General features: G+C 56.1%; 1 long non-coding RNA gene across 2 annotated transcripts; it reads left to right on the top strand.

Moving 5' to 3' along the window:
* Positions 1-10,808: 10,808 nt before the first annotated feature.
* On the top strand, positions 10,809-24,606 carry LOC122470881. Of its 2 annotated transcripts, XR_006294026.1 has the most exons (4): positions 10,809-11,015; positions 12,840-12,901; positions 21,252-22,164; positions 23,924-24,606. It is a non-coding gene; the product is annotated as an uncharacterized LOC122470881 (long non-coding RNA). The 2 variants fall into 2 exon arrangements; XR_006294025.1 differs by having other exon boundaries at positions 10,812-11,015; positions 21,252-24,606.
* The last annotated feature ends 1,004 nt before the right edge of the window (positions 24,607-25,610 follow it).

Below are 25,610 nucleotides of genomic sequence, written 5' to 3'. Positions count from 1 at the left end.
CCCCCCCCCCGCCGCCGCCGCCGCCGCCGCCGCCGCCGCCCGGCCGCCCCTCCCGGAGCGAGCGGCCGCGGGCAGGGCTCCGGCCCGGGCGCCTTTGTCTCGCCGGCCCGCTCGGGCGCCGCGCCGCCTGCGCTCCGGGCGCGCAGGGCCGGCCGGCTCGGCTCCTCGGCGGCGGGTCTCGCTCGGCGCGCCGGCCGCGCTCGGGCTCAGGTGCCCCAGGCTGCGGACCGGCTCTCCTCTCCGGGCTCGCGTCCCCTCCGCGGGCTCCCCCGGCGGCCGGCCCGGCTCGGAGGCTCGCGGCCGGAGCGGAGCGGAGTGCGCACGCCGGGGTGGCGGGACTTCGGCAAGACCAACTTTCCGGTTCGGAAGCGGCGCGGGCCGCGCGGCTCCTCCCCTCCCCTCCTCTCCCCTCCCCGCGCCCCCCCTCCCCTGCGTCCCCCTGTCTCTCCGCCCCCCCCCCCCCCGGGCCCCTCCGACTCGGAGCGCCCGCCCCGCCCGCGGGCCTCCCCGCCGCCACCGGCTCCTGAAATCCAAGGGGAGGGAGGGGACTGCGGGGCCGCGGTGTCACCCCCCCCCACCTCTACCCCCACCGGCTCCCCTTTCCGACGGGTGCCGGGCCGGGGCGCCTGCGGAGCGGGCAGGGGCACAAGGTGCCCCGAGGCCGCGCGACTCAAAGTTCCGAGTCCAGGAGTGTGCCGCGCTCGGCCCGCTGCGTTCTAGGACTTTAGGGGGTGATTTGCGGCGGGGGGTGGGGTGGGTGGGTGGGTGCAGGTGAGAGGGTCGCGCGCGTTGGGCCTGGCCCCGCACCCTCGGGCGGCCGGCGCGGCGCGCTCCCGCACACTCGCCCACCCTTCGCCCGCGCTCACACGCACGCGCCCTGGCGCCGCGCGCGCACCCCGCCCTCCCCGTGCACACGCGCCCTCGCCCACTCCCGCGTGCTCACTCTCGCGCGTGTCCTCGGTCCCCGAGCGGCCACCAGGATGTGCCCCAGGCCCTGGCGCCGCCGCGCGCGCGCGCGCGCTGCCCCTGGTCCCAGTTTGTCTTTTTCATTTCCCAAATTTCTTATTTTTGTCATCTCAAGTGGCCCTGTGTGGTACGAAGCTTTGGCACAGATGGCCTCCCCGGTGTTGTGCGATGTGGGGGGGGGGGGGGGGGGGGGGAGCGGGCGGTGACTCTCCAGCCCCGAGCGCCAGGAGGGCTGCAGCTCCTCGCGTGGCTGGGGGTGGGGCGCTCCTGGCTGCGGGAACCCCCTCCTCCACGGGACGGACCCCGACCCTGCGCGGCTCGCCCAGCTCTCCGCAGACTTCTCTTCCGTTCTAGAATCTTCTCCCTTCCCAGCCTGCGTTCTCTCTCCCGACTCTAATTGTGTAAGTTTCACGAAGCAACAGCTTTGAGCTGGAGGAAAATCATTCGGAGGAAGGAAGCGCGCGGGTCCGAATCGTCTCCAAACAGCCCCCGCCGCCACATTTGTCTCCCCCTCCAAAAAAAGCAAAAAGCAAAAACCTTTAAGGTTGGTTTTGTTTTTGCTTCTTAGTGGCAGGCATATTCATTTGGGTGATTTTGGTTTTGAAAAGAATAAAAAGGCACATAAAAGATGTTTGAAGTCCGGGGCTGTGTGCCCCACACCACAATTCTCTGGTTAAGCCGTTGGGGGGAGGCGGCCGCCCGTCGCCCGTTACCCTGTGAACTTTGGCAAATGCTTGGAGCATTTCGGGGACGCTCTCGCATCCGGCACTGGCGCTAGGCGGTGAAAAGTTTGCAGCCTGCAGCCTGGGCTTTGGGGCGAGCGGGCCGGGAACTTAGCTGGGCAGAGGGAAGCGGGGGCGGGGGAGAGGAAGGGAGCGTGTTGGGGGGTGGGGGTGGGCGGTTGTGGCGGATGGAAGTTTCTGGCAGAATTCGCAGGACCGTCAAGACTTGGGGGAAGTTGCAAAGCCGCGGCAGAAAGGTGGATTTCGGTGCCGTCTTTCCAGAGGAGAAAAACTCGGAACAATCCTCGGTGGGTCGGACCCCTGGTTAAAGGTGCACTGCTTTTTGTGACCCGGTTAATTCTCTCTTTCTTTCCCTCTTTTTAAAAACCCACACTTTAAGAAGCAGCGGCAAACGTAGGCTCCCGCAGCGTCCGAAGCCTTTCAGAGGAAGCCCGAGCCCGGCTCCCCCGCAGCCTGCTGGCCCCCACAGCACCCTCGCCTCCTCTTTGGGCTGCTTTGCGCGCGCCGCCCCCCACCTTTTCTGTCCGCCGCCCCCTGCCCCCAGGCTCTCCCCCGCACACGGGCAGGATGTCTCTAGGTCTTCCTGGGACTTCCGAACGCGACTGTTTTAATTTTGTCAACTTGCTCTGCATTTTCTACGAGGTGTGGTCTTGGAGAGGATCTTTGAGGTCCCTCCAGTGGAGGCGAATCTGGGACCCCGGCCCTTTATCTGTAAGAAGCTAGCCCTCGGATTGCAGAGGCGTCGCGCAAGTCGTGCAGAGCTTTGCAAGGGGAAAGACGCAGCGGGCTGCGCTCGGCGCCGTGGTGGACACAGTGGCGCTCACGCGGGGAGCCGACGCAGGACCCGGAGCTGCGCCGGCCCGACCTGCCCGCCCGCGGTGGGCTCGGGTCCCCGCCCCGGTGCGCAGGGTGCAGTGGGCTGCGTGAAGTCGCAGGCTGCACGCCGCCCTCCGCGCGCCCTGCTCGGGGATTTCGTTGAGAAAATCGAGCAGACGTGGACGAGAGGGTTGGGGGGGGGGTATGAAAAATGGGAACCTGCGCAAATTTCTCGCCAAAAGTGCACATCAGTGAATCTGGCGCCGCCTTGCAAACACCGACGGGGCAAACAAGATCTATGATTTTTTTTTTTTTTTTTAAGGTGCAAAGCAAAAGGCGCATTACCTCCTCTTACCTGCTCTACCTTCCTAGCTTCCCTCCGCAGATCTTACACTTTTCTTTAATGGTTTTTATTCAGTGCAGCAAGTTTTAATGAAAGCACATGCATCTTAAGCTTGAGTCACAACAATAGATTTATTGCGAGGTGACAGCGTGTCAACAGCATATTTTCAGAAATGAGCGACAGGATTATCCTCCAGTCGCGCCTGGATTAAAGGCAGCCACGGAGATGTGCACCCGAGGTGCGGGCGCGACTCCTGCGTGCCGAACACACATGCTTACCGTCACATGACCACTGCCCATTAAAATATTGTGATACCTAAACACTGTTGCAGAAACCAAAGTTGCTTTTCTTCTCTGTAATTAAATCTAATTTGTTCATCGTCTTTCCTCTTGCAATGTTGTTTTCGTCTTATGAGGCGACATGTTATTGTTTTGTCTGCCTAAATAATATTATTTACAAATTAATACTGTAGATTTTACATTAGTGGAACATGTAATTAGATGTTTGATTTAATTTGTCCCACTTATTCAGATGAAACAGAAAGCCTATCTGCAAGCTGGACTTGACACCGGGAGGTTGAAGGGTTCTGTTTTCACGTCCCACTTTACTGAAGGTACCTGGGTGTCCGTCCACACAGCATACTTTTACCTAAGGGACAGTTGGTGCTTTATCGTGGGCGCGTTTCCCCGGCCACTCCCTACAGAAGAAGAATTCAAGTATCAGAGCTTTATTTTCTGTGTCTTTTCATTCCCCCCCCCCTCAGACACCCCCCCCCCAATCAAAGTTCTATTGTCACTGGCCTTCACTGCCTTCTCTCCGGTTCCTCCCCTACCCCCAACTTTTGTTTTAGGTCCTTGCCGTTAAATTCAGCATGATTTTGTGTCTTTAATGCTGTGACAACTGACCGCTAATTGGTTCTCACTTGAGCAAAGATATTACCATACTAATATTATTATTGGTAAGAAGAGGTAATTGATAACACCACCTGCCACTCTGGGGCAGTCACGATGATAAATGTTTCCATCAACAGGAAATCTGTGCTTGGTGTACCAAAGCCCAACGCAAACAGCATGTCAAGTGCCAATTATAAAGATGTTGCTTTTCTGTTACATTGTGGGGGCGCTAGGAAACACGTAGCCCCAAATTATATTTATGGCTTTTTGAAAATGCTTTTTCCAAGCTTTTTGTCCACCCACTTGCAGAGAGGTTTCCCCTTTAAAAGAAATGTTCTCCTTAAATAAACCAACACAGGACCACCCGCCTCACCCACATTCCACTCAGCTCCTGCCGGCCCCCTCTTGGCTTTCAAAGCTATTGAGGTAAACACGTCGGAATTTTTAATAGATGGCAGCCAGGAGCATCGCGTACAATCCGTCTAGGACTGTGAGGACTGTGCTCTGTGGCATCTCGATTGTTCGGCACAGGACGGTGGCTACCTGGCCGGCAGGCATCCCAGGCAAACATTTGGTGGTGGCTTTTTCTGTCACGCAGAGAAGCGTCCGCACATGGCCACAGTGCTCACACTTGCGGACGCAAACGACGTGACAGTACTTCTGTGACCGTTGGACTGTGTATCTGGGTTGCACGTAGACCTAGGAGGGGCACTTCGGCCCCTGTGATTACATAAATAATGCCGGCCCGCTCCGACTTTCACTCCTTGCTCATAGGGAGGCTCAAACGATTATTATTAGCTTGCATTATTAGATGCAGGCCTCAAAGGCGAAAGCAGCTATTGATAATTGCAAGAAGCATACACCAGCTACTGTATCGATCGGCTTGTCCCTATTCCCCTGGTATGGGAGAGATAAGAAGGCTCACTCTTTAGTGCAATATAATTTCTTTTGACCTATCTGCTTGCTACAGACTTATGATGAATAGCCAGAGTGGTTAAAGTCCTTTATCACGAAAGTTACCCCTTGATATAATATTGATTCTTTATAACTAGCTCCAAACACAAAAATCAAACTGTCCACTTGACCATCATCATCATCAATATCATCACAAAGCCTCTGGAATAAAGATCAGCGCCAGCCTGAAAACGCTTTCTATAATCTTACCAGCTAATCTTTATTTGCTGATGATGAAAAGGGGGGGGGGGGCAAGAGGGAGAGTGAGCGGAATGTCATTTGGACGAGCACTATATTTGTATGTGGACGCACGCTGGGCCGACACGCGGCGGCCGCTCCTGCTCCGCGACCGCGGTCAGCGTGGCCGTGCCCCGCAGCGCGCGGCCTCCCCACCCACCCCGCCCCCGGGACCCGGGGCGCCGGGAGGCCAGGGGCTCGGGGAGAGACGGAAGGGGCCCCACGAGAGCTGCGTGACGGAAGGGGACCCACGGCCCCCTGCTTTTCCACGCCAATGTCACACGTCCTTGGCGCTCGGCCGGCTGCGCTCGCGGGAGAGCGGGGAGTGGGGCGCACGCCGGGTGGGCTCGCCGGCGTGGAGGGGCCGCGCCCGGAGGCGCACATCAAAGGCCGCCGCGCAATTGGTGTGCATTTCCCCCAATTAACGGCATTTCCTGCCCCTCCCCCGCCCGCCCCGCCCCCCGCGCCAGCCGGGCAGTCCTGGCGCAGGGACGAGCCTCCCCCCCCCCACTCCCCCCCCCCCCCCCAGCGTGCGGGTGTCCCCGCAGGCGCCTCTGGACGCCCAGGCCCCTTCCAAAGAGAGTTTCGGGCGCCTTTTGGGAGGAGGGGCTTAGAGGTGCGGGGGGAGGGAGACGCAAGCAGAACCCCAACTTCTGAGTCCTGGAACCTCTTCGGCCCCGCGTCGAATTCGATTCTACAGGCTTCGATTCTGGTGTAGACAGGCGGCGGTCTTCGGGGACCCTTTCACTCGACACCCCCGACCCAACCCCCCCTCCGCACTTCTGCAACCCCCCCCTCACTTCTGCCCCCCCCCCCCCCCCCGCACTTCTGCAACCCTCGGGCACAAGCAGGCTGCAACCCAACCTCCGCGGTTTCCTAATTAGCGCCGCGGGGGCTGCAGGCACAAGGGTTCCCCCCCCCCCCCCCCCCCCCCCCCCCCCCCCCCCGGTCGCCTGGATTCCGCTCCTTCTATGGGACAAAGCCACTCTGCGGCCCCTCCCCGTCGGGCCTGCCCCAGGGAGGTCCGGCCCCGCTGCGCAGGGGGGGGTCCCCAGGGCGGCGCCTGCGGGGCCCGGGTCTTGCCAGGTGGGGCGGGGCGCCGTCGGCTTCAGGCCGGAGGCGGTCCCGGCTCACTCCCCGCTGAGCCCACCGCCCTCTTCGGGCCGACCCCCGCCCAGGACCAGGCTCTGGGGCCCCTCCCACCCTCACCCTTTTGGCGCCGACCCCTCCACGCCAGGCCACCTCGCTTGGTCGCAGCCTGGAGGCGTCTTGGACGAACCCCCACGAGTGATTTCGTGACCTCGCGCAGCCCCGCAGTCGTCCTGGTTCCCAGAGCCGTGTGCCGGCCCGGGAGGGTGGGGGGGGGCGGGGGCGGGGGGAGGCGGCGACGTGGCGTCAGAGTGGCCCCAAGCCATCTTCTGCTAGGTGGGGGCCGCCGGAGCGCACGCAGGCAGGACTGTCCCGGCCCTGTGCATGGGGCGCACTGTCCGCGCGGGAGGCACCCCCTCCCCATCCCCCTGGCCGCAGAGCACACCCGTCTTCCTAACATGTTCAAAGAAGTTTCAGAAAAGCGGGCACAACTTTGATGTGACCGTTCCCATCCGTCTTGGCTTTCTCATTATCACAAATGTCATTTGCTTTGGCTCCGAGCTCTGCAAAAGTGCAGAGCTGAAATTCTGCAGAAGGCCAGGCCTGTGGGCCAGGCACTCACCCAGAGTCCTTGAACCGCAGTGACGGGGACAAAGGCCATCAGGTGCTCCTGTTTAAGGATGGATGTCTTCACTGTGAACCCATGCACTGGGCTATTAGCAGAACAGATCTTTCAGACTGTCCTGGCAGGTCAGGCCCAGGAGAGGAGGAACAAATATCATACAGATTAGAGTCCCTTCACATTCTCCAGGGAAAAAAATAAAAACAAGACGACGAGGAACGTCAGGACAGCAGAAGGAGCAGCCTCATACTGAAACCATGCCTTATGACTTGATTAGCTAAATAAATAAGCAAGTATGTCCAGACACGGGGGCCACCTCCTGCCTGGCCTGCAAGGCAGGAGCCTGAGGGGGAGGTGTCTCTCTAAGCCTTGGTGACACCCTGGTCAGGGAAAGAGGATTTTTTCAGGGTTCCAGGGCCCACACGTGCCCCTGAGGCCACCAGCCAGTGCTGCCTCTTTTCCCCACTGGTAACCAGTGTCGGGCGGTTGTGTTTTCTGTGCCTTGAACTGTGTGCGTTCGCTTCCTGCAGACTCTTCTGCCTGAAATCAGACTGGAGGAGGGGACGCAGAGCTCCTGCATGGTCGGAGGGGGTCCCTGCCCTTCAGTGAGGGGCACACTGTCCCCCAAAGACAGGGATCTTCTTGGAATTAGGAAGTTAAAAGGAAAAGAATCTTTTGTAACAATTCTGATCACTAGATGAAAAGTGGATTTGCCTGAAGTCTGGAAATGCTTGCTTCTACACAGGCGCTGTCTGCTTTAAGGAACCCTATGAAACCAGACTGCATAGGCTTGAAAGCCGAATTTACTTGCTTATACAAAGGGTTCCCACTCTTCTGAGTGTTGGCTGCAGACTTCCCCAAGGAGGCAGAGCTGCAGGGTACTGACGTCAGCCGGCCTCTCCATGGCATGGCTCACAAAGCCAGGCGCCCTGTGTCACTGGCTCCTCGGGGCCCTGGGTGATGCCAGTATTGTGGGTGTGTTTCCTCGCTAAGCTCAGCTCACAGGAGGGACAGCTCTGCTCTTCCACAGTGAGTTCCTCCCCGGCCTCTTGGCCAACTGGGCCTCCTCCCAGCACGGGGAAGGACAGGCGTGCTCAGAGGCCGAGAGGGAAAACGTTTGGCTGGAAGAGGGGACCAGGCAGGTGAGAAACACGGACGCTAATAAAGGTGTTGGTGGCAAAGAGGGAATGTTATAGAGAGTAGGGTGCAGAGAAATCCGAGGCTCTGGAAGGCAGGAGGAGAGGGGACATGATCTGGAAACCAGAGAGGGTGCGCTAGGGTGCAGGCCCGGAGGCCGGGCTCTGGGAGGGAGTGAGGGCAGAGCAAGGATAGAGGTGGTTGGCCTCTGGGACTTGGGGCTGTGGGACTGCTCAGAGGCCCGAAGAGAGAGCCGAGGTTTGGAAGGAGCACGTGATGTGACGGGTCTCCCGTGTCCCCATCACCAACTCATCCACACCGCAGAGGAGATGCTCAGGCAGGAGACCCCGTCTCCGCTATGGACTCGCTTCTCCCAGGCGCCCTCTTCTCCGCTATCAGGCACCCGCAGAGCTTAGGAAACAGCTCGGCTCCGTTTGATAAACCGAACTACCGTGGCCGCTTATTTGTTACGGCGAATTTGAGAAGAGAAATCATGCTTGCTCACATATTCAAGGCACAGCTACGATCTCATTTTCTCCAGTTGGATCTCTGCTGTGGATCCGAAAGGTCCCGGTCCTCTCCATATAATTTAGCTCTGGTTAGATTTCATGTTATTTTTTTTTTTTAATTTTTTTTTTAACGTTTATATATTTTTGAGACAGAGAGAGACAGAGCATGAACGGGGGAGGGTCAGAGAGAGGGAGACACAGAATCTGAAACAGGCCCCAGGCTCTGAGCTGTCAGCACAGGGCCTGACGCGGGGCTCGAACTCACGGACCGTGAGATCATGACCTGAGCCGAAGTCGGACGCTTAACCGACTGAGCCACCCAGGCGCCCCTCATGTTATTCTTAAATCCATTTCACAACCAGCTTTTGTGGGCCCCGGGTCAGAAGTGCCTGCCTGTGTCCTCTCCAGGACCTCGGGCCACAGCAGGTGCTGCTCTGTGGGCAACAGTGCCGTGGGGCTCAAGAGGGGCTGGCAGGGGAGGGTTTCTCTGAGATGCGTGAACACATCCACGTGCCCACTGGTGAAAGTTGTCACCCTGCCCCTGGGAGGTTTCCTGAGCTGATTCCAGGCGACACGTGCCCCGTGCTTCCTCTCAGTGCCTCACACCCACGGCAGCTTCACTGAACACCTACATGGCCAGCATCCTGCCGGGACCCCTTCGATTTCCTTGGTTTCTCCAATTGTTCTGGAGAACATTTTACCTATTCCATTTTACAGGTGTATTGATGTAGATTCAGGGATATTAAGGACACGCCCAAGGTCACTTGTTATTGGTAATGGAGTCTTCTCGGGAGGCTCATCACGGAGCGCGGCACATCCTGGTTGTGGTGCAAGTTGCTGTTGCCGCTGACGCATAGTCTGCCAAGGCTGACGTCCAGAATCTTCTGCACAGTGTATTTTCCTTCTGCTGGGCATGTGCCGTCTCTGTAAGTGCCGTATCGTCTTCCTCCGGAGCTCTGGGCAAGAGCATTTTGCCCTTGTCCCTCCTGTCATGGCTACTATTGTTTGGTGGGGTTTTGGGGCAGATGACATTTTCTTCTGCAGATGTACCTGTCCAGACGCCCTCAGCTCTTTCCCTCCCACCTGGCCCCTCTGTCCCACAGAAGCCATCTCCCTGTCAGCCCCACTCCCTTCCCCTCTTTGAACATCTAACTCACCTGCAACAGTCTCTGCTTTCATTTCCTTGACCATTTTCAGATCCAATTTGACATTTTTCTTCGAGGAAGTGTTTCCAGATTATGTGTACTTTCTTCTCTGGTTCCTCTTTTCTTATGTATTTACTATTATTTTTTTAGCACTCATGGAGGCTGCATGGTTTGTGCACGTGTGTCCTGCAATGAGACCACGTACTGTTCGTCCACGGAGCACACCGTGTCCTCAGCCCCTCAGAGTGCAAAGTGCATATTGTCACCATGCCATGTGGTGCAGCCCGAGGTCAGCACAGCTCTGGTCCCCTGTCCAGGGCCGCACCGCTGGAGCTCTGTGGACGGCAGGGTAGCCGTGGGCGAAGGCGTGCCTGTGCCGGGGAGCTCAGCCCCTCCTTCGAGTTCACCCCGGCCACACCCCGGCCTCTCCAAAGACTGAGCTCCTTCCGTGGTCTCTGAACCTTTGCAGGATTGTGTTTTGAGAAAGTCGCCTCCGCTTATATAAAAACTCTTGCCTGGTCATTAGAACCTTCTATTTCTCGGGCTAAACCGGAGGAGATAAAAATTTCAAAGCACAGGATAGCACAGAAACGGTGTGGAGGTGGGGAACGTGGCAGAGACACTGGAAACGGCGGCACAGCCTGGGCCTGGTGTGAGCGGTCAGCCACCCGCCAGCAGTAGGAAGGGGAAGGTAGGAGGGGGCAAGTGCAGCCCAGCGACTCCGCTCCCAGGCCCTGTGCTGACACAACTCCGCCCAGGGGCCCCTGACTGCACGGGTGGGCGGGTGGCCGGGACCGTCCGGGCCTAGCGCACGCGTTTGGTGAGTTTGCTGCGGGGACTGGACGCAAAGGCGGAAACGGCCATCCGATGCCGGCACGGACGTTTCGGTTTCAACCCTTCCAAGCGGCCGGCAGCAGAAGGCGGCGTTTCGCTCCGCAGAGAGTCGCCGAATTGCACCACGCCGACGTGAGCGCGGCGCCGGCGTGCTCCCGTCTCCCTCTGACGCCTCCCGGCAGCCCTTTCGCTCGGAGCAAAACAAAACGGCAGCGCCCGCGTCGACCTGCCGCTTTTCCGTCAGAGAAACGGACAGACAGCGGTTTCCCTCTTGATCGTCCGCGTGCACGTGAATGTCGCCAGGTGGCGGTACTTGCTGCTCTGGCGACGTCCTTGCCGCGCGGTGGCCGCCATCAGCGAGGGGGAAGCTGTCGGAAGGGGGCGGGGGGCCAGCCGTCTGCGGGCACCGGGCGCAGGCCTCTGCGCGGCGCTCGCTCGGCTCGTCACCGCGCGCCGTCCGCCGGGAAGCGGGCACGATTTCGCGAGACCCTCTCCGCTCACGTGCTGCCCGGAAGTGACGCGCGTCGGAAACCTCGTGCGGCGCTCGCGCGGGAGCTGCTCCCGCACGGTCACGTGACGGCAGGCGTTGGCCACGGTTTCAGGCTGTGGCTGGGTTAGGGACGCTCGCGGGACGTTGCCAGACCACGTCTTCCGAAAACGAGGATCGCTCGGTCTGTGAAGAAAACTTTCGGGACACAAGCATGTACCGAAGGCGCCGTGAAAAACGGTGGGCGGATGAAACTTACGGTGCGGTCTGAACGTGCTAAGTGACAGTTTAGAGGACCAGAACGTGGCGGTCAGCTCCCTGCTGAAACCCTCGTGGCAGACGCAGTGCCGCGCACGGCCGGGAACCCGGGCGCTCCCGGCCGCGCTGGGAGAGGGGTTTCACGGTCAGAGAAATCTCGTGGCAGCCCCCGGCCGGCAGGGTGGACAAGGCAGGTGTCGGAGGCCCCGGGAGCTGGCCCGCTGGGACCATGTGTGCGGAGGGAAGGGGGAGAAGGGAGGTGGCCTGGGGGAGACGGCGGAGCCGAAGGAGGCTGCGAGGACGCGACTTGCACAGGAGCGGGGGCTGGGCCGGGGCCTGGTGGGGGTGCTGCGAGCGGCTGTGCAGGGGGGCTGCCCCTTCCCTTCCCGAGGGGCCCCGCCAGCTGACAGGACGCCCCTGCATCTGGACCTGGAGGCCCTCCCCTGGCCGGCGGGCCGCACTCCTGCTGTCGAGGTGAAGATACTCCCTCCGCTACAATAAATGGTGACAAATGGGGTGTGGCCAGGGAAGGTGAGGAGCACAGTGACGAGGATGTGGGGAAACATCTTGCTCCGAAATGGATTAATTCTATAACCAAGAGATATTCAGGGGCGCCTGGTGGGCTCAGTCCTTTAAGCATCCACTTTGGCTCAGGTCATGGTCTCGATGTTCGTGGCTTCTGGCCCCGTGTGGGGCTCTGTGCTGACGGCTTTCTGTCCCTCCCCTGCTTGCACTCTGTCTCTCTCTCTCTCTCTCTCTCAAAAACAAATAAATAAATAATAATGATAATAATAAACATTTACCAAAAAAAAAATGTTTAGAGGTATAATACAAAGGAATTGGTGATCAATTGTGTATTTGAGTATTTGTTGAAGACAGACTTGTTTTTTGTTTTGTTTTGTTTTTATTAATTTTTAAAAAATGTTTGTTTTTGAGAGAGAGACAGAACACAAGCAGGGGAGGGGCAGAGAGAGGGGGAGACACAGAATCCGAAGCAGGCTCCAGGCTCCGAGCTGTCAGCACAGAGCCCGACACGGGGCTCGAACCCACAAACCGTGAGATCATGACCTGAGCCGAAGTCAGACTCTCAACCGACTGAGCTACCCAGGTGCCCCTGTTTTTGTTATTGCTGTTGTTGTTGTTAATTAAGGGAAAGGTGTAGTTGAGGAGTTGCTAACTAGTTCACGCAGGGGTGCCCGTTGGCCACCGTCCTGGACCGGTGAGGGAGGTGAGGTCAGAGGCCCCCATTGCTGACTCGGGTCAGGAGGAGAGGTGCTCACCAACATCGGCCCAAGGCGTGAGCCAGGCGTGCGGGGTGGGACACGGTGGGTTTGGGATGTCAGTGCAGGATGGATGGAGAGTCACCTGGCTGGGCCTCAGGCTGAGAGGTGCCAGGACGTGCCAGCTTGTAGGGCTGGTGGCTGGGATCTGCAAGCATCGAGTTGGCCCAGCCGCATCTGGGGCAAGGAGGTGACTAAGGCATGTGGCGGGCAAACGGAGAAGGACAAGCCTGCCCGGCCGGCCTGCAGACCCCTCGAGGTCTGGCCATGACCCCATGACCCGGACACCCTATGGCGAGGGCCCACACTGTGTGGTTGAGGGGCAGCTGTGTCCGCTGGGCTTTGTCTGTGGCTGAGCTCTTGCATAGGAACGTGTTTTTGGCTCCAGAATTAGATGCCCATGTTCCCCATTCACCCCCTCTACTGTAGATCACGTGAGAAATTCTCCAAATGATAGTTTTTTCTCCAGTCTCAGAATGTGTGGGTGTTTTTGAGGATAAAAACAACCAATACCTTGTTTTTACAGATGACTTGGAAACCTCTGTAAATGAGCACAGCAATGATGGAACCACAGGGCTGCGGTCTACGGTAGGACTCATTGGCAGTGAGTGATTTTACAGCTTAAGTCTGAGCATGAATTATCAAGAAGTATTTTTGTTATGATGCGTCACAGATTTTTGAAGTTATTAAAAGTTATAATGCTTTTAGAGAATGTTCCCCATTTGAAGGCTTAGTTTCAAGGAACTTAAAGCAATCACGGGAAGTCTCAACTAACAACAGCCAAACCCTCGTGAAGGAGGAGGTCTTGGCCTCCAGAGTGTGGCCAGTGGCGGGACGCGACAGCACACTCAAGGACAAGCTTGCTTGGGGGTGACTGCACCTCAGAAGGACACTGCTGGCGGAACAGTGACAGAGATGACAGGTCACTGTCCAGGGGACACAGCACACACGCGTGCGGGCGTGTCTCTGCTGGGCAACATGGCAGACAAGATCTGTGTAACCGAGGTAAATATCCTCAAAGGCACAAAGCAGCTGGATGGGAAAACTCGATTTAATTGACAGAATTCATCCTACACATTTCAGAAACACATCTATTAAATGACGTGTCCCCAGACTGCCTTTCACTTCCCGACGATCAGACGTATGGGGGCAAAAGAGAAAATGCACGTGCGACCTCATCCGACAGAGAGGTCACTGCCCTCCAAATACTACACCCAGGCTACTCGGCGTTCATAGGAGTTTTAACACCTCGGTTTGGGGAGGATACAAAAGAAAATGGAGGCGTTAAATGTTTGCCTTTGCACATGAGACTCCCTTTTAGGACACTGGAATAGACGTCCACCGAGGCAGAGGACTGAGTCTTACGTCCAGACTCTGTTCACCAGGGAGGCAGGACCAGCGAGCGGGGCCGTGACCTAGGCCTTTGCCGAGCGTGAATCTTGGTCGCTCCCGTGTGACTAGGACGAGGGCCTCTGCGATCATTGCTCACTGACTGTGGCTTCCGCAGGTGGTGGGCCCGGGGAGAAAACAGGAGCCGTCCCGGGAGATCACACGTTATCGGCACGGTCGCTTCTGCCATGTGTGGACGCCGCTAGGACTGCTCACTTGTTGGTGAGTCTGGGTCAAGGCCCAGCTTGAACACCGCCCGCCCGGGAAGGGTGTGCTTGCCGCGTGCACACACGACTGAGTTCCGGCAGCAGCCGTGACAGGCCTGTCTGCGGTGCACACGCGCCAGCCAGGCTTTTGCTTGGCTGACGTGGCCGCTCGTGCCAGAAGTGCTGCTTTCCCAGAGCACTCCCTTTCCTTCCAGGCGAGAGGGAGGTGATGTGGTTTGCTTTCGGCGTATTTAATTCTAAACACTGTGTAGACGTTTCTTTATGTCTCAGTATTACATGTAAGATGCCCTTTCTCCCTTCCGCTCTGCAGCAGTATAGTTGACACAGGTGTGTAGGGGTGTGTGTGTGCGCGCGCGTGTGTGCGAGGTGATTGCCACAGTCAGGGTGAGTGCACCTCTGTCACCCCGGCCGCTCCCTGTGTTGTCTGTGGCAAAGCGTAGATGGTCCAGTGTCTGCGTCGCTGTGCTCTACGGGAGGCCCCGGGACTTCTTTGTCCTGCGGCAGGAAGTTTGTCCCCTGGGCCGCTCTCCCTGTTTCCCCAGCCCCTCCAACCTCCGTTCTGCTGTTTCTACTGAGTTCGGCTATTTTCCGTTTAGCTTCCGCGTGTAAGAGAGAACACAGTATTTGTCTTTCTCTGTCCGGCTCACTTCGCTTAGCATGATGCCCTCTGGGTCCATCGTTGCCACAAATGACAAGATCTCATTCTCTTTTCACGCCTGAATGAGACTCCAGGACATCGAGTCCCTCCTCTCTCGTTGCGAGGCTGCGGTAGCCGTGAATAATGCCACATCGCCCGGGGCCACACTCCGTGTGCACCAGAAACGTGCCCCGCGTGGGACTGCTGCATCGAAGGGCGGTTCAAGTTTAGTTTTTCGAGGATCCTCCTTACTGTTTCCATAGTGGCTGTGCCAAATAATATGGTTTCTTAAAATTAAGGCTATGGTTTGACCCCACGTCGTGTTTTATTTTCAGACTAACATATGTGTCTTCTCATCCATATTTAAACCCCAGATTAGCTTTCTGATTGAAAAATAAGGTTCATGTTGTGTGAACTTTTTCTGAGCTGGCGTGTCTTTAGTTTAATGTACTACATTTTCATTTAATATTGTGAACGAAAGTGTTTCACATTGTAGGATGTAACTTCCACAGCATTTATTAAACAGCACATGGGAAACCGTCAACCGTTACAAAGGACGGACAGACTAAGGTGCCAGACCCACAGCACATTTGGCGTTATGCGAGTGAAGCAGGTATGGTCACATTTGTAAGAACACACCCAACAGCAACATGAGTACCCATATCGGACGGGACAGGAGAGCAGGAGGGAGCGGGAGAAATACCGGCCACCGAAAAATAAGAACGAGCAGAAGCAATGCGACAAGGCGGTATAATTAGTCTACGTGCCTTTATCGGTAACTTTCCACATCTTTTTAGTTGGTCTAACCATCTTTTTTCTCTTTTATGATGCTGATATGTTTTTATGTTCTCTTAATTTCATTTTTTAATGTTTATTTATTTTTGAGAGCATGAGCAGGGGAGAGGCAGACAGAGAGGGAGACACAGAATCCGAAGCAGGCGCCAGGCTCCGAGCCGTCAGCACAGAGCCCGACGCGGGGCTCGAACCCACGAACCGTGAGATTGTGACCTGAGCCAAAGTCATACACTTAACCGACTGAGCCCCCCAGGTGCCAATTTTTTTAAAGATCAGGCCAATTTGGTATGTTTTTCTGAAAAGCTAACTTCATGTACTAGATTTTCTGCGGAGTATAGACCCTTGTACTTCACCTTTTGGTCCTTTTCTTCAGTCTTTGAACTTTTGAAAGGCACGTAGCGGGTCTTACACGAGGGAAGATGCTAGGTGAGGCACAGAGGTGAATTGTTGACTGACTTACACCCGATACTCCTCCCCCTGCTCCTGGCCCTGACCGCAGCACCACACACGGCGTCCTTAGAGGTGACAGGCGGCTTGTGTCAGGTGAAAGTGAAAGGCACCTCTATGATTGAGGCACACGTCGCATATTTATTTGAAAAGTAAAAAAGCACAATTTATTTTGCTTGAATTTTCCGCTTTATTAACTTTCTGCGTTCTTTCAGTTTGCGTTTACGGACGATTTCTTTTGTATCAGATTGTGGCCGAAAACGTCAATATAGAAGGTACAACGTAAAAGGCCTGTAATGAACGTTACATAACGTATAGATGTATTTGGGGTGTTCTCTGCATTTCTGTGTTTAATTAAGAACTGAGCCATCAAAAAACGTGGTGTATTTGGGTAATTGTTGTGGAAATGTCTAATTGCTGCGCCCTCGCCGGGCCCTTTCGGCACCTCATTTCACATCGTCGCCTGCTAATTGTGCTAACGGTACGCGTGTGCGTCTCTGGCACGCACGCTTCAGAACCCTCATTTCTTGCTGGGAACTGTCATGATAATTCATACTGGAATTAGTTGGAATTGTTCTCCTCCTAGTCACGTGGTGCTTGAACCGTACAAAGACTTTATAAACACAAGTATACCGGGTACTCCTATTCCACGTTAAACACACACTGTAGTCATATCAACGCACACAGATAATTTGGTTGCTATTATTTTGTCACAATGCCCCAATTTCACAGAGAATTAAAGCAATATCATGTTGTGATTTAAAAAAATCTCCACCGAACCTTAAGTGTGTTTGTGCAAAGAATCAGCCACCAGACGGCGGGTCTCTTCCCGCTGGATGGTCGGGAAGTCATGAGAAGTGTGTGCGTTTTCTATCCTAAATCCCATCCTGGCGTCGAAAGGTCCTAGGCCGGATTTCTTTTTCATAGACCTCAGAGTACACTTTCTGTGGGGCAGAAACCTCACCGCCATCCCGAGAGAAAGCATGGGGGCTTTGCTTTCCGTAAAGTGCATCCTGAGAAATTGGGTTGCCCTGAGTCGCATTTAAACGTGATTAGATTTTCAGTGTTTGCCACCCTTGGGAGTGGACCTGGGCTCCTGGCCCCCAGGAGGGTGAGCGTTACCGCCTCAGGAGGGCCACGCAATTAAGGAACAACCTTCGTCTATTATGTGAGAAGAGTGAACAGCAGCTATGTTGGTTTGAACACAAATTATGGATTTATTTGCAGCTAATTGGACAAAACCGGTTTTATTCTGTATTCTGTGACTTTCTTGTGAGATCAAAAGCACATTTATTCTTCGTTGTTGTGAACTTATCGGAAGAGTGAATATATTATCTTTGGTATTACCAGGAAAGGCGACCATATGCGTTGCTGCATCCGACACAAGATGTTATTTAATGAGCACAAATTGTGGTCACCCTTTAACTGCTTTTCTGCTATCGGTCTCGCTGAGCGAACACTGCAACAATTCAGAGATGGAAGCACATCAGGGACACCGGGGTGGCTCAGTCGTTAAGCGTCCGGCTCTTGGCTTCAGCTCAGGTCATGATCTCACGGTTCGTGAGTTCGAGCCCCTCATCGGGCTCTGTGCTGACAGTGTGGAGCCTGCTTGGGATTCTCTCCCTCTCTCTTTGCCCCTCCCCCCTCAAAATATATAAAATAAACTTTAAAAAAAAAAATGAAAATATATCAGAGGACGGGACTCCACGACCAGGGTCCCTCAGGTCTGCACTTGCCTGGGATGTAGCAGCTGCTGTTTATTCGACCCTTTTCTGTTCCCTCACCGCTGGTGGTCAGCTCGGGGTAGGGGTGGTGGCAGGTTCTGAGTCTGCTCTGTGACGTTCCCCCCACCCCCGTCCCTGTCCCCAGAGGATTAACTTAAACTCCCCACCAGAAGGAGTTTTGTGAGTTTTGTGTAAACTTCTCTCTTGCGCGTCGCGGGGATGGGTCCTCTTGAGGGAAGCTGGCCTGGGCTTGTAACTGAGTGCCCACCACTGCCTCATGCTCGGCCAAGGGCCGCCCAACGCTAGATTTGGGGCTGGGGCCTCAGCTCGCGGGGAGCGGAATTACTGACTGTGGGGACCCCGTAAACACAGAGGCGCTTGTGGCCTGAGTGAACGCAGCCCTCGCCGTGCTCGCTCCCCTGAAGGAGCAGGAGCCATCGCCCCGTCTCCTGAACCATCTCGGGCAGACCTCTCTGCCGCTGGGCGTCCACGTGGATCACGTGCCGAGGCCCTGGCAGTCCCTGTGGAAGTCCCCGTGGCGGCTTCTTAGCGCCCGACGAGCCCCTTTTATGAGTGCGTCCATCCCATCCACCACACCCAATGGGCACCCAGGTGCAAGTGATGTCTTTTGCGTGTTGGACCGAGTATCGGGTCCAGTGGGGACCCTGGTTCCGGTCTTGACCTGGGAGTTTTGCAAGAACTTGGAATAAGGTCTGGACACAGCCTCCTCTTGGTGAGGTCCTTCCTAATGCCCACAGACACGTGCTCCCCGAGGATGCTGTCCGTCCAAGACCTCTCTGCGTGGGCCGGCCACCGTCACTCTGGGCCGGGGCCCGCTCCCTGGACCTTCTCAGAGGAACTGGCTTCTGGCCACGTGTCTGTGTTCTGACCCTCCCACGCTCCGTCGAGCACACGAGGAGACCCTGGATTTGGAGGAAAGGGGGGTCTTCCCAGGAGAAAGTGACCCTCCCGGGGAAGGGGGCAGGAGTGAGGGCATTCTGTGACCAGCAACTCATGGTCCCAACTGACGAAGTCCCCAGCCATGTCCCCTTGGTCTCTGTGTACGTCCGTGGGGTCACCTGAGCTTGCCCTGAGGGTCTGTGTGGCCTCCTCCAAGGGGCAGGCCTGCTCAGGCCTGGAGCCCTGTCACAGGCATTCCCACCGAGTGAGGGCTCAAAAACCCACCACAAATGTGCACTGTTTAGCTTTGCACAGAAGCTAGGTGTGTGCTGGGAACACCTTGCTCCACACAGGCAGCTGGGCCGTCAAAGCGTTACTGCTGAGGGACAAGGACAGAATCTCGACCACAGAGGCGGGCGGTCACGCAGGCGGCTGCGTCCTGCGCCTCATAAAGGCCAAGCGGTCCGAGTGGCTGATCCTTGAAGTCACTGCAAGGGCGCCCGGGCGGCAGCTTGACCCCCCGGTGTGTCACCAGGAAGCTGGAACCCCAGAGGAGGGGGTGGGGCCTCCGATTGACCAACTCAGGGTGCACCCAGACAGGTGAGCTCAGTCCGCTGTGCGCAGCTTGTCTTACTCCGTCTGCGTCTTTGTGTTCGCGAATCGATTCCTTGGGAGCAGGATGTGCCCCTGATCCGGGAGGCACGCAGGCTCCGGGTCTCTGTGGCGTCACCGTGTTGCAGCTGGGACGTACAAAATAATTACAAATGCAATCAGAGCTCCCAGGTCGTCACGCAATGGGCACACTGCACACATCATAAATGTCTACTTGACTTTTAATTAAGCAGCTTCTCCTCTGGGATTTCCAGTCACCAGTGTGGGTAAGTGGGCTGTGCCGTGGCTGGCCAGGTCCCATGGGGGCTGAAAACCCACACCTGCCTGCCGCGGAAAGGGAGGCTTAGGGCAGCGGTCGGGAAGCACACGGTCCTGTCCTGCCAAGCTCGTGGCTACAGCGACGGCTGATGCCAAGCCGCTTCTGCGGGCAGCGTGTGTCCGCGAGTGCACTGTGAGGCCCCTGTGGGGCTTCGGGACCCCACCCCTGCCCTGTGCTGCCTGGCCATCCAGAAGCCCGGACACGGAACCGCCAACGTTCTGCTGTGTGATGCACTTAGCACCGGTCTTAGGAGGAAATTCCTGGAGGCAGCGAGCCCTGTGGAGGGGTGTGTGGTTGGAAACTGGGGACAACGTGTGGCCACGACTGGTGTCTGGTGGAGGCCGAGGGCGGTGTGGGGATGAGTGTGGAAACCACAGACCGGTTCCATGAGAAAGAGCCGAGCAGCGGGGCCCTGACAGGCAAGGCGGAGGCGTGTGGCACAGAGACAGAGCTTCCGGACGTGGACCCTTCAGGACCTGCACCTGTGCTGTCCTATACTCATGGGGGCTTGTCTGCGATTTGGAGGGTCAAGGTATCTGAGAATACTATAGCTCGAAACCTTTTCTCATATCAGCGGTTCTCAAGACCTTTTCTGTTTGTTAGTTTGTCCATTGTTCCAAGGAAGGCTTCTCCTTCCAGAACGAGCGGATGTCAGGGGACCTTGTTTGCTGGGGTGCTCGGATTCCTTTCTCTCCACTCGCGGGTTTCCTTCCTTGGCCCCAGGTTTGTCTCTGCAGTGAGAGCTGCCCGTGGACCCCGAGCTGGAGGCCGATGCGGCCGCAGCCCCTCTCTTGGCTTCCCTCTCTGCCGGCCCTGCCTCCTGCGCCCCTTGGCGGTGGGCACGGGCAGCGATGCCAGTGCGGGAGGCTGGGCGCCGCGGACGGGGGTTTCTGCTGGCTCCCAGCCTGGCAGTGTCACGAGAGGATTGCCAGAGCGGATCTCTCTCCCTTCGGTTGGAATGGACTGTCGCTGGGAGCAGAGCCAACGCGGGCCCGGGCTTCTCAGAGCGGGGACCACTCTGGGGGAGCTCAGAGTTGCCTTTCAGCGGCGGCACTGATGGATGTCCCACGGGATTCTGCGTCCAGGGACATGGACACGGGGGACAGACAGCCTTCTCTGTTAGTGGGATGCCCACCCGTGTGAACAGAAGCCCCTGGGGCAGATACCGGGTGGAAGTTTCTAGCGGTCACGCACTCAAACATGCAGAGACGGTGGCAAAGAAATGGCGACGTTCGGAAACGCAGAGCCGCGGCGTGTGTCAGAGTTACTGGGACATGTGACCGAGTGAGGGCTGTTTGTCCACGAGAGCGTCACGGATTTGTATCGAGGTAGCTTGCTCTCAGAGGGCGCAGCCACAGGGTGTGTGTGATGCCACGTTCCTCAAGTGTGCCGGAAAATCCATTATGGATTTGGGCACGCTGAGTCCATCTATAAGCATTTACGGGCTTTGTTTTTATTTCGGGCGGCGTATGAACTCTGCATTTAGCAGACGATCATCAGCGGCGAGGCTAGGGAGATCTCTTAGGACAGTTTTGAGGGTGTGGGCCTAGCACGTCGGAAAGCTGTAGGCCGCGGGCTGATACGCTGCGGACGTCGCCGTGAACGGAGAGATCAGTCAGCCCTTCACACCGCTTCCCACCCCGGCAGAGCGGAGGGAAGGGCCCAAAACCAAGCCCAGGAGCCCGTTCTCAGAACGTCCGCCGACCTTGAGCCGCCCTTGGCTGCCAAGGCCAGCAGGGCTCTGACACTGGGGACATCAGCACAACTCGGCCAGCGGCAAGGGGCAAAGGCTGGGTCGGGAGGTGGTCTTCACGCGTGCAGAGGTGGGAACTTGTCTGGCCTCTTTGAAACGTCAAAGTAATTTCAAAGTTTCATCTTTACTTTGCAGCTGATGTTTGAAACACAGCAGACGCAGGAAACTCTCCCCAGGGTGCAATCCCAGGCTACCTTAGATGCTCGTCACCAGATTCTCTGTGTGCCCGGGACGCGCAGGGCAGACGGGCCGGGTGAGCACATCTCCCTTCCTCTTGAGGTGCGAGCCCACCCACTCACCTCCCCGTTCTGCGCGTTAACCGGTCGCCTCTACGCTGTGTGGTCTTCAGTAAAATCGCGACTCGGCGAAAGGTGGCACGTAATTTGGACTCTCAAACCTAACTCGGGATCGACCATTTGTTTGCCAGATCTCAGTGGCCGCAAGTCACAAAGAATGTGCCGGAGACAGTAGCCCAACTTCCTGCCTTTACAGATGAAGAAGTTGCTCTGCAGACAGCAAGTGGTTTGCTCCCGGCCACAACAGCAATTGGCACTCTCTGGCGGCTGCTGTGGATGATGATGATGGCTGGCCTTCGAAAGTCTGCTTTGGAGCTGACTCTTGAGGACCAGGGGTGACGAGGGCCCTCGTTCCGGGTGCGAGCATCTCATACAACGGACTTGGGTCTTCCCCCGCACCCACACGCTGCAGTCAGTTTCCTGGGGCCGCCACAGCAAAGCCCGCGCCTGCCCGCTGACACACAGGCTCTCTCCACTCACGGACAGTCTGGGATCCGGGTGTCGGTGGGCACGCTCTCCTGGAGACCCCTCGGGGGTTTGGTCCCGGTGCCCAGCTCCTGGTGGCAGCTGCGGGTCCTCAGGGATCCTTGGCTTTTGGGTGTGTCACCTGACGCTTGTCCCTGTGTTCTCCCCAAGGGTCTGTGTCCTCTCCTTTGGAGGGTCCTGGCCGCAGTGGATGGGGGCCACTCTAAGGACCTCGTCCTGGTTGGGTCACCTGCAGACACCGTTTCCAGAGAAGATCACGTTCACAGGTACCAGAGATTAGGACTCCGGTGTATCTTTCTGAGAGACGCAGTTGAACCCATCATGTCCCACCCCCCCCCCCCCCCCGCAAGGAAAAAGAACGAATATTGCGCACATAATTACATCTGTGAGCAAATGACTCCCTTTTGATGTGCAAAAGCAGGATTCGATGTGTAAACTGGGCTCAGTGATCTCTCACTCGGGAACAGCACTTTTCAACAACGGGACGGACAGGGTGCGTGCCGACCCAGAGTACACAAACGACTGTGTGACGTGCCCGTCCCAGCCATCACGAGAGTGCCTCGTGCCGGGCCGGGCGGGGGGCACCGCCCAACTTCGGGACTGTGCTTCCTGCCAGGACTGTCCTCGGCCCTGCGTAGCTCAGGTGACACTGGCCACCTTGCTGTCACTTAGCAGCCAATGTGGCTGGGGAGTTGAGGGTGCCAGGGCTGAGTGAGGTCCCTCGGTGTAACTGGAAACCAAAACACAGAATCACCAAGGGGTGGTGACAGTTACTCACAAAGACGGGAAAAATAATGAAAACAACGGAGCCAGTGACGATAAGGAGTGGAGAGTGGGAGCAGGCAGCTCACAGGGAACCACATCCGTGCGGGGATTGTGCCGAGGCCCCAGGGGCTGGGGTGGAAGCCAGCCCGCCTCGTGTGGGGCGTCTGCCGGTGTGACGGGGACGCTGCTGCGTCTGGGTGACCCAGTGACGTGCTTCCTGCCTTTTCTGACGCCGCGAAGGGCTCCTCAGTGCTGTGTTCTGCCATCAGCCAGCATCGGTGTGGCGACGGGTTGCGTAAGGGGGCCAAGTGTCGCATTTTGGTGGATTCACGTTTCTACACAGTTGACTTTTCCCAAAGCTCTTTTACAAGGGACTCGTCAAATGGTACCTTCAGGGTGACCATATCAGAAGTGATGTGAAGGTGACGCTCAGATTGTCGTGTGCGCGACCCGCCTGGACTCCGGGCTGTCTGCGCCATCTCTGGCAAGAGCGATTGTCCAGAGAACCACCCGCCCTGTCGTGGACGGTGTCGCGTCCCCAGGACCAGCTGATGCTCTGTGACCCTCCCCGGGGAAGCGCCGTGCGGGGTGTGCGCGCCCAGTCCGCGTAACCGCGGGAGCAGACCCAGTCCAGGTGTTTCCTTCCGGGGTGTGGACAGGCTGGCCGCAAACGTCCACGGCGGGCCGGAACCAGCCCTTTCCCTTCGTCCCCACCGTTCACCTCTGAGTCCCAGGCCCCAGGCTTGCTGCCTCCTCCAGGGTGGCTCCACTGACTGCTGGCAGCGAGACTGATCAGTACGTTTGTCCGGGAACCCCCTCCACTCCAAGTGAAGGAAGTTCGGGCAAAACCAGAGCGTTTTCTCCACCACACGTACTTTGAGAAACTTGGAGGGTGGTATTTTCCCACATACGAGGAATGAGGCACACAGGACGGGCTCCCAACGCGAGGGGCTGGCAAATGTGTTTCATTTTGGAAGATGCTGCATTAGGGTGACGCGGTGGTGAGATTAAGCTGCTTTTTCGGGTCACCGTTCAGTAAAAGGCACAGGCCCTTCGCACGTGCACCTCGCATGCTTCGGCATGTGCGTGGCTGACAAGAAGGGTGGAGGGGCTGCTTATTATTATTTTCTGTTTCATAACTCAACCGCATACGCCAAGGGACGAAAACAGGGTTTTTATAGGTGGGCCTGGGTTTAGTGCTTTTCCTATAAAATAATTTCCACAAATTTAGCTTCAGGCTCTCTTCTCTGTCTGATATAGGAGACGGGATTCACAATACATTTTTCTGGACATCCATAAAATGCACACTCCTTATGACCAACGCAAACCTCTTGGCCAGACTCCAGCCCTGCTATCGGTGTCCGCTGCCCCTCCCGGCGGCCTCCCCCTCCACCCCTGTTCTTCCATTCGAGGTTCGAGTGCCTTTTCATTACGGACACGCCGACTTCTGGCTTCCGTGGCTGTTGGATGCCTCCTGTCCACGTCCCCAAAGCACGCGTGTGCCTCAGGATGACCCTTCACTGGACCGCGGGCAGCTCAGGGACCAGTGTGTTGTTCATTTCGGGTCCGACCTTGGGCTTCGGAGGGGGCCTGAGGGCTAGTCTCGCCGTGCGCATCTCTGAAAGTAAACTTTATGGGAAGCACCTGGGTCCCCCTCCCCTCCTCTGCCCCTCCCTCTCCTGCCTCCTGCCTTTTTTGCTCCTCCTTGTTGCTGAAATTCCATATAATTTAAGGATCATTGAATATAATTAAAAAAAATCACAAATATGAAGTTAATACATTAGCTTTCTTTAATTTTGATTCCTAGGTAAGAAATAGTGGGAAAACAATGAATGACTTTGTCATTCAATTGGTACAAAAGTAGTTTTATTCTCGCAAGATGAATATACACATAAATGAGAAGAAAATAAAATACAAGGAATATTTAGGCCCAATAATTTAAATGACTCAGCGTGATTTTATTTCCATTCATACTTTAATCTGTAATTTGAAGTGCAAATATTTTCACGTGGTCAGTTATGTGTCTCTCCCCTTACTGTTTGGCGAAGGATGTAATTTGCTGGTGTCTGAAGCAATCGGGAAGTTTTTCTTCCCTATAACGGTACATATTGTTACTGTATAAATCACTCACATAGGCACAGGTGCATTCTTCCATATACAGCCCTAGTCTGTTTCAGATAGATGCACGTTCCTGTTTATCTTCATGGCTAGGGTTTGCTCTGACACCCCCGGCTTTTGCACTGAGGAAAAAGATTAATTGACTAATGGTTACACGTTGGGCCAGCCTGAACATTGTTCTGGGGCTTTGCCTCAATTCTACTCGTTAAGGAAAAAAATCCTCTGCAGCAATGTTATTAATGTGATAAAAAGAAATACTTGTTAATAACTAGATAATTTTAAGAACTTGGGTTCATCCATCTGTTAATCTCAGTTGCGATTAAGGAGGAAATCCTAGTGCCCATTATTTCTAATGACAAGACCAAGCAGGCTTAAAGCATTAGCCGGCGGAGGCCACAGAGAAGAGGCAATGAAGGTATCAGCAATCTTAGCCACAGTTGAGGAATGGGCCTGGCCTCCACACAACAAAAGTGATACAAAAGAATTACACCCTCACTAAAGTCTATTTCCTCGTATAATCACACAAAATGATTTTTCTTAAATATGATAATAAATCACAGCAAAAAATCAATGTGGCAGAGCCCAACTGCTATGGCCTGATAACGCATCAATCAATATTTAGTATTTAGATTTTAATTAATACATAGCCGTGCAGAGGCTTTTTAAGAGAGAAATATTATCTCAGATAAAAAATCCGGCACCGTTAGCATGCAAAGCTGTTGCTCATATCCGTCATTGATCAATCTGCTGCACTCGTGATTAAGAACCCTGGAAAATATCAGACAAGAGGGTAAAGCAGATTGGGCCAAAGAGAGAAGGTCGTAGGCAT

This window comes from Prionailurus bengalensis, chromosome D3 (genome assembly GCF_016509475.1).
Source record: "Prionailurus bengalensis isolate Pbe53 chromosome D3, Fcat_Pben_1.1_paternal_pri, whole genome shotgun sequence".
Taxonomy (NCBI): Eukaryota; Metazoa; Chordata; class Mammalia; order Carnivora; family Felidae; genus Prionailurus; species Prionailurus bengalensis.
The sequence above is the reverse complement of the archived record's forward strand: the minus strand, read 5'-3'. Positions and strand labels throughout refer to the sequence as shown.